Source organism: Carassius auratus, chromosome 26 (genome assembly GCF_003368295.1).
Source record: "Carassius auratus strain Wakin chromosome 26, ASM336829v1, whole genome shotgun sequence".
In the NCBI taxonomy this organism is placed as follows: Eukaryota; Metazoa; Chordata; class Actinopteri; order Cypriniformes; family Cyprinidae; genus Carassius; species Carassius auratus.
In genome coordinates, this window is record NC_039268.1 from 2465556 (window position 1) to 2474436 (window position 8881).

The window sequence follows — 8881 nt, forward strand, 5'->3', positions numbered from 1 at the left end:
GTGCTTTTAGGCGACTCATGAAGGACCAGACAACACCACAGAAATAGTCTCAGTCTCAAGATGAGTCACATGCGAGAGCGTTTTCGTCGTGTTCATTTCCAACTGCTGGTGGAGGAATTTTTCTGCTTTTAAAGGGCATCCTTTACACTGACCTCTTCTGCACAAACACTTCCTTCCTTTGTGCTTCACGCTAATAGAGCGGCTTCTCAGGTGCATTGCAACATAGCAAAAGCACACACACATACACACACACAGATACCCAAAAAAAAAAAAAAAACCACCAACTAGAAAAACAACAACAAAAAAAACTACTGAAGCAATTTATACTACAGACAAAACAGAGCATCTAAAAACCTGTTACAGACGCACGTAAACATAAGCAATAATGTGCTAGACACAAACAAACACGCAGCCCCTCATTTCAGCAACAGCTTCATAGCTCATAGCCAGAAGGAGCAGGACAATCTGCTCGTGATTCAAGCAGACGAACATAATGAAACTTGATAAGCATTTCCTGAAGGAAACAGCAGTATTTGGAAGGCAGCAAACGTGTTCTGGTTTAAGGTGAGTGTATGTGTTAGTCTTTGATTCAGAGTGAATGAAATGCCGCATCAGAGACTCTTTATTGCTGTCATGTCACGCAGCACAGACACATCCAGGATCTGACCAGCAGCACATGAAAACAACACATGCAACAATAAAGAGTTACATACATGCAGCAAACAACAGTCAGTGTGCATATGGATATAGTGCAATATCCTTATATTTATTTGTTACCCCTCCATCCTAGTATATCCCTGCATCTTATCTTATTCAATCCTATTCCATTATCATTTATAGCACAATTGTTTATACACTTAATTATTTGCCTATTTTTTTTTTTTTGTCTGTGTGTTGTTGTCTCTGTGTACTGGAAGCCTATGTCACTAAAAACAAATTCCTTGTATGCGCAAGCATGCTTGGCATTAAAGCTCTTTCTGATTCTATAGCAATGACATCATCACAGTTGGATACATTTGAAATACTGAAGATTCTATGAATGCAAGTCAATGGGAAATTTCCAAAGTATACCTCCCCCCCAAAAAAACGCATAAATCTTGCAAAAATATCTACACACACACACACACACAAACACATACATACATACATACATACATACATACATACATATATATATATATATATATATTTATACACACTAACCACACATACACACACACACACACACACACGCACACATATATATGTGGGCATGTTTTTGTGTCATATCAGGACACAACTCTGTATAATGACATGGGTATGACACAGGTATTACAAGGAGAGGGTGACTTATGAGACATAACCCATGTCCCCATTTTTCAAAACCCTTATAAATCATACAGAATGAGTTTTTTTGAGAAAGTAAAAGTGCACAAAGTTTCCTGTGAGGGTTAGGGTTCGGTGTAGGGTTAGTGAATGGCGATAGAATATACAGATTCTACAGTATAAAAACCATTACGCCTATGGGATGTCCCCACTTTTCACAAAAACAAACATGTGTGTGTGTGTGTGTGTGTGTGACCCTGGACCACAAAACCAGTTTTAAGTAAAACATTTTAGATTTATAAATCATCTGAATAAATTGGCTTTCCATTGATGTATGGTTTGTTAGGATCAGACAATATTTGGCCGAGATATAACTTTTGGAAAATCTGGAATCTGAGCGAGCAAAAAAAAAAAATTACTGAGAAAATCGCCTTTGAAGTTGTCCAAATGAATTCTAAGCAATGCATATTAAAAAGTTTTGATATATTTACAGCAGTAAATTTACAAAATATCTTCATTGAACATGATATTTATTAATATGCTGATGACTGTTGGCATAAAATTTGTATAAATTTGATATACATGTACATAATGTTTTTTTTTTTTTTTGGCTATTGCTAAAAATATACCCCAGCGAAATAAGACCAGTGTATACAATGGCCTTAATAAAAGTGACCTTAATCAGCCGACGTTCAGCCAATTTGTTATTTATTTATTTATTTATTTATTTATATATATATATATATATATATATATATATATATATATATATATATATATATATATATATATATATATATATATATATATATATATATATATATATATATATATATTACAGAAATCAAATTAACATTATGTATGTATCCTGTCAATACTTTATTCACTTTTTTTATTAATACACTCCAAACAGGTAAAAAATTACTGTACTATTTTAATTTATTTTTATTTTATATTGCATTTTTGTGAATAATCTATGTTTTTAATATGTATTAAATATGTTGAATAAATATAAGCATTAATATTATTAATATTGTGTAATAAAGTTAATATTTAGGTTATAATGCTACTATAGTGATAATTATTTGTAAAATTTCCGCTACAAAAACAAATCTATATCTGTCTGATGTAAATCCAGTTCATCACTCATACTTGCACAACCAACACTGAAATTACAGCCAAAAGAAAAGCTTTAAATAGACACCATTAAATAGTTCAAACAGAATCAAATCCAGTAGTTTAATACTGAGTGTTGAACAAACCCTTGCCAGAATGTCTGAGGAATATCAACATTGTTCTGCTTTGCAAGTGAAATGAGAGAAAGAGGAAAGATAAAAGTGAAGTTTCCTGATGTTCATAATGAGCTGCCGCTGTCATTCTTACTCTCTCTCTCTGTGTGTGTGTCGAAGACTAAATGCAAACTTCTGATCATACCCTCCCCTCGTCACTGGAGGAAGTGTGCATGCTCAAAACATGACACCGACACAAACACAGACGCACGCTTACCTTACTCTCTAAATGAAGACATATCACCACACTTCAGCTGTTCATATAAACCTAATTCTCACTCCAGACTCCCTCAAAGAAACTTTCTGCATGCTAGGACTAAAAAATGATCATGCAATTTATTCATAAATAATTAGATAACCTGCCCAAAGGTAGATTTTGCCACATTTAACTCACCTCTGGGGACCATTTTGTCCCCAAACTACAACAAACACAAATCTAGCTCTTGAAAGACGACATGTCTCAAACTCCAAATCCCCAAATGCACTTAGTTCCCGCACGATTCCCACACGGATCACACCAATGTCAGTCCAGCAGCAACCAGTCCATCCCACCTATGCTTTCAGGTCATTTGACTTCTCTGACAAACAAGAACCTTTAAGACGATCCCCATCTGCACAAACACACTCAAACGCTGCATGCTGCCATCCTGAAAGCAGACTCACTTGTTAAGAGTAGCGCTCGCTCTCGGAGGTCCACAGAGGAAGTGTCCAAGCAGAGCTGTCACAGGGCTGCCGCACGAGACCGCATCTCCTCCAAAGGATACATTAGCATCCTCCTTCCCATCTGCGCATAGCAGCCGGGTGAGCAAACACACGCGCATGCAGCGAGCACACAGAGTGGTGACACGACCCGACTGAACGACTGAATAAACCACTGCAGATCTGAGCCCACGCCAGAGACACTGAGAGAGAGAGAGAGAGAGAGAAAGGGGAGGGAGCAAGACTGGGGAGGCGTGTAATACTCAGAGATTAAGGAAGGACCAGAAAAGAGAGAGAGAGAGAGACTGCAAAAGTAGGAGAGACGGAAAAGAGAAACAGACACACCTCACAAGGGTTAAACAGTGACGGGGTCAGTGACTCAACAGCTATTGAATTAACACACAGAGACAGACGCTGATTGTGTGTGTGTGTTTATGGTCCATATAGTCTGATATTTGCGTGTGCTTGCTCTGCAGCTGGAGGAATTATAGTTATACTGGCTTACAGCTAATCCTAAACATGCATCAGAGCCACGTTTTCTGAGAAAAAGGAGGCCACGGCTCTTCAAAAATGTATACAGAATAATAAAATAATTGACATTTGAATTAAAGAAACATTATGAAACATTAGGTTAGATGCCATATAAGGCTTATTTTATCTAGTAAGCATGTCTATGACAACAGTTTCTGCAGAGCTGGGCCAAAATTTTCAGTGTTCGCAGATCCAGAAGTCGTCATACTTTGGTAAACTTATACCTCGTGAATGGAAACTAATTTTCCCATTTGCTTCAAAAGTAAATATCTCTGAAGAGAAAAAGATGTCATATTTGCTGTGTTAGTAGAAACAGCACACAGCACTAGGGCTGGGCGATATACATAATTAACTAGTATAAACTTGTCAACTGGCAGAGATTGTGGACTACTGTCTCTATCCAGGTTACACGCTCGTGTGATATTGCTGTGCTATGTAGTCACAAAACATATCGCTTTCCAACTTTTTAAGCACACAAAATACACACATAATGCCCATCTTTCCGAGTATCTTCATAAACACAGCTATTTAGGTGTTAAGTGAAAAGCAAACAGCTGAAAAAGACAACACATGTGTAACAGTAATTGGATCTGAGCAACTCTTAAAGTGACAGCAGTCTATAAATGTTTTTGTACATTTGATTTATTATACAAATGTAGCATTTATTATTTATTTGTTCTACTGTATTTTTTGTCCTTGTTATTAGCTTTTTATTCTTATTTAACGGCCGACTGTCTAAGTTTTTTTTTTAGGCTAATATAAATACAAATATTAATATATTATATATATTATATTAACTATATATGCTAAATACAGTATTTAAAGCAAAAACAACTATATCATGATTTATATTGTTACCGTGAAATAAAAACATTGTGATATAAGATTTTGATCATATCACCCATCCCCACACAACAGCATTAACCATTTTCTGTAATTTAATAAAAGGTAATATAACACAAAGTGTAATACTTATAGGTATTACAGTATAACACAAAACGTATTTAAAGTAATTTTTATAAATTTATATTACATTTTTTAATTGATATATTTACTGTAGGTGCATTTCATAGACTGTAAAAAAACAGGGACGTAGTGTCCGTGACGGCAACCATAGACTCCTCAATAGTAGTTTTGAAGCGCAAAGTGTGCAGAGCAAGCCGTCGCCATCTTGGCAGCGCATCACCGCGCGACTCTCCCAGATAATCGAAAATGGGCCAAAAGGCGGGAGCTGATTGCTGAAGCCACGCCCACCTAGCGCGACGGCATTGTCAGCAGCGGCAATCCACTTGTCACTCAAGTGGCCACGCCCTTAATTATGCAGAACTTTAAGTCTTAATATAATTTAAACGGATGAGTTTTAAAAATATTCACCCCCCTCACAGTTGTCATGAAGGGCAAAATTAGCAATATAGACCAAAATCATTTTTTGAACCAGGCTGTAAACATGTTTTTTTCTGCTGTAAAGTTGGGCATTTTAACATGGGGAGTCTATGGGACTGACTCCCTTTTGCAGCCAGCTTCAAGCGGCCAGTCGATGAATTGCAGTTTTAGTCACTTCCTTATTGGCTTCACGAGAGAGAGCGCGAGGTTGCCGCTTGGTGCATTTAAAATGCATTTAAGTAACCGAAAAAATTAAGTGTGGAATGTTGAGGGGGAGGGGCTATCAGACTATGTATGACAAAATAACCATATATAATTCATACACTACATGGTTGCATACATAGTGCATAAGTACATACAGTACAAATGCGTAGTGAGTCATTTGGGATGCAGCTAATGTTAATAACTCTGGAAACGCATCATCACAGTCTTTAAAATAGTGATTTATGTGTTTTCTACATTGCATATTTTATTTAAAATACGCCTGAATTGCAACTAATAAATGATTATTAATGCTACTGGGGTGAAAGTAGTGGAAAAATACTATGGCCAGTGAATCGTCTATGTGTCAGAGTAATGGGAATGGATGGACTAATTACAGAGTAAACAACTTAACCACCCAGACATCACCAGTTTTTGGTTGAATCATGATGACCTTGAGATGACAATGTCGATGTGAGCTGGTTTTTCAGCTGTGTTAAATTAAAGTTGCACTTCCTTTTTATGACAGCTGCAGTTCTTACAGATAATTTGATGACTAATGGTCTGAAAAAAAGGTGGATATTAACCATAATTGAACAACAGTTTGCAGTAACTGCTAAAAGCTACACAAACTACATTACTATAGTTGTATTTGATGCAAAAACAGTTTAAAACACAAAACAGATGATACTTAACAGACTGATCACATCTTCTGGTGTCATCAGTCACAAAAATACCACATGCACAGGCATTTCGTTTTAGCCTGTTTCTTCACACTGAGGTTTCACGCCAACTCAATTCGCTCGGCCTATACATAAACCTGTTGCAATGATGCACAAGCAACAAACATACAATTACAAACCAAACACTAATCAACTTCATTAAAAAATAGAAAAATGTATTGATGAATTCCACTGGACAAATAAGAAGCCAATGAATGTCAACTGAATTGTAAGACCAAAAAGACAAAACTGTATGTTAAAGCAATCCAAATGGTGACTGGCCGATTCATATGTCAATCAAATTGTGCCCTCCATTCTAAGTGGGCGGGACTTAACCAGAATAAGCTGCTTATTCAGTCTGATGATCAAAGGTCTGGCTGCATAACATTGTTAAATAACCTCTAACACCACTGGAACTGAATGATGACAAATGGTCACAGGGATGAACACATGATTAAATAATAGCTTCTCTCTATCACTTAAGTTTCTTGCTATTGACAGTCACTTCAACAGCGCAAAACCTCTGAGACTACAGATCCAGATAACTGAGAGCTACAGTTCATACATCGCTAGGCTAGAATTTCAATATCTCAGGCATGCTTGTTTCGTCTTGTTCATCTGGTCAGTTTCAGACCTGCCTAAGTGCTTTTCCTTTACCGTAAACAACCTTCAAACCAAAGCAACTTCTAAAACACACACACACACACACACAAAGTCATGAGGGCAAAACACAGGTCATACTACACTTGTATCTGTTAAGACGCTGTAAGCGCATGAACATCTGTTTACGAGCAAAACATCCTGAGGTGAATATGAGCGACTGAGACTGAACTTCCTCTAACAACCTGATGTAATTCCCTGCTGAACATGACACATGGACAGAAGCAGTCATGAGATTTCAAACTCGGTCTAACGAAGGCCAGGGCTGTCTAGACTAATGTTTACTTACATCAACAGTGCTTTGAAAAAAAGAATAATGCATATTTTGCATGACGAAAACAAGAATTCTTCTTTTGCATCATGACATTTGTTTTTTTTCTACGGGATCATGTGAGAATACACACTTTCTCTTGAATATATACATGCATTTACTTAACAGAAAATTATATGTAAATCTACAGCTTAATAAAATCTCAACAGAGAAGCACAGCTTGAACACACTTTCCACTGAGCAATATGTGTGATTCATCAGAAGTACTAAAGCACAAACACATGGAAGAGTGACCTACCAGCTTGAACGACAAACACTATAATGCTTCTTCACTTGCATGAACAGCGGCAGGCCTTTGAATCAAATCATCACACAGCAGATCAATCCACAACTGAACTTACTATGGTTAGCAACTCTTAACAGACTGGAAAATCAGCAGTGTAAAGTCATTCCACAACAGGCCCATGCTTGCCCAAAACCTTCACATGAACAGTACAGGCCAGTCTGCAGACTTTTGATCATCAAACTGAATAAGTAGCTTATACTCATTAAGACCCACCCACTTAGATTTGGAAATTACTGAATTGCAATTCAGTGGAATCTTATTAGTCATACACAATACAAATTATTGTTCCAGCCACCAAAGACAGATTTGCAAACAACCCACAAATACTGAACACATTTACTAGACGAAATTACTTGCAACATGGGCACTATTTTTTCTAATACATTAAAAGCTTTGCGCCCATCAAATTGAAAAAAGGTTAGAGAAAAACGTACTGTTTCATGGTACAACAGTGTTGGGTTACTTTTGACAGTAACTAATACTGTAACGCATTACTTTTTAAATAAATTAACACCGTTACCACATGGTGCATTGTCCGTTACTTTTAATTAATTTTGGCTGAAGTGTAGCCTACAGCCTAACCTGTTTGCAGCAGTGACGCATTGTTGGATTGGTGGATGCCAACCATTGTAAACATGAAGACGCACTGTGGGCGTGTTTCCGTTTATTCAAGTATGTGCGGCAGTCTTGGCAAGTCAAGGAGAGAGCAACATGAGTTTCTCAAAGTGGAAATATGCTCATTATTTTACTTTAGTTGAGCATAAAGACAAAAACATTTAAGTCAAATGTGAGCTGTTTCTATTGTTGATAGTTTTCATACTTAAGCTGTGAAAATAACATTTTTAAGGGCTCAACACAACAGCTTTTATGATGCAGAAGCCACTTTAGTTTTTGATTCTGAATATATTATTCAGGTGTTTTGTTATTTATTTCAGAAATCCTTGTGATATACAATATTCAGTTTGTGCTGGCCTGACTTAATCAAAATAGTGTTTAAAAATTACTTTGTTTAAGTCAGTTTTGTGTTCGTGTAGGCCATAACGCATAAAAGGGCATTAATGGGAACATTAAAGAACGTTTAAATTAAAAAGTAAATAAAAAGTTACTTTTAACAGTAATGCATTACTTTTGGTGTAAGTAATCAACAAAGTAATTGAGTTACTTTTTGAATGAAGTAACTAGTAACTGTAGCTAGTTACTATTTCTTAGTAACTAGCACAACACTGAACCGTAATACCCACTCTCTCAAGAAAGAAACTCATAGTCTTGAGCACAAATGGAGAAAACAGTATGTCCAGCTAAAAACTGCCAGGGCCGAGCATATCCACACATTTATTGAAAATAACCAAAACAATCCAAGGTTTTTATTTAGCACAGTGGCTAAATTAACAAATAACCAGACGCCACCCGATTAAAATATTCCCTCAACGTTTAATAGTTATGACTTTATGAATTTCTTCACTGATAAAATAGA

General features: G+C 36.5%; 1 protein-coding gene across 2 annotated transcripts in view; it reads right to left on the bottom strand.

Moving 5' to 3' along the window:
* LOC113044069 (type II inositol 3,4-bisphosphate 4-phosphatase-like) overlaps positions 1-7468 on the bottom strand; it is a 99803-nt gene extending 92335 nt beyond the window's left edge. Inside the window, exon 1 of one of the 2 annotated variants that reach the window (XM_026203663.1) lies at positions 7360-7468. The gene's annotated coding sequence lies outside the window, so the exon portion shown is untranslated. Of the gene's footprint in view, positions 1-3257; positions 3427-7359 lie in introns of those variants that run through there. The other variant, XM_026203662.1, reaches the window with a different exon arrangement.
* Between the last annotated feature and the right edge of the window lie 1413 nt (positions 7469-8881).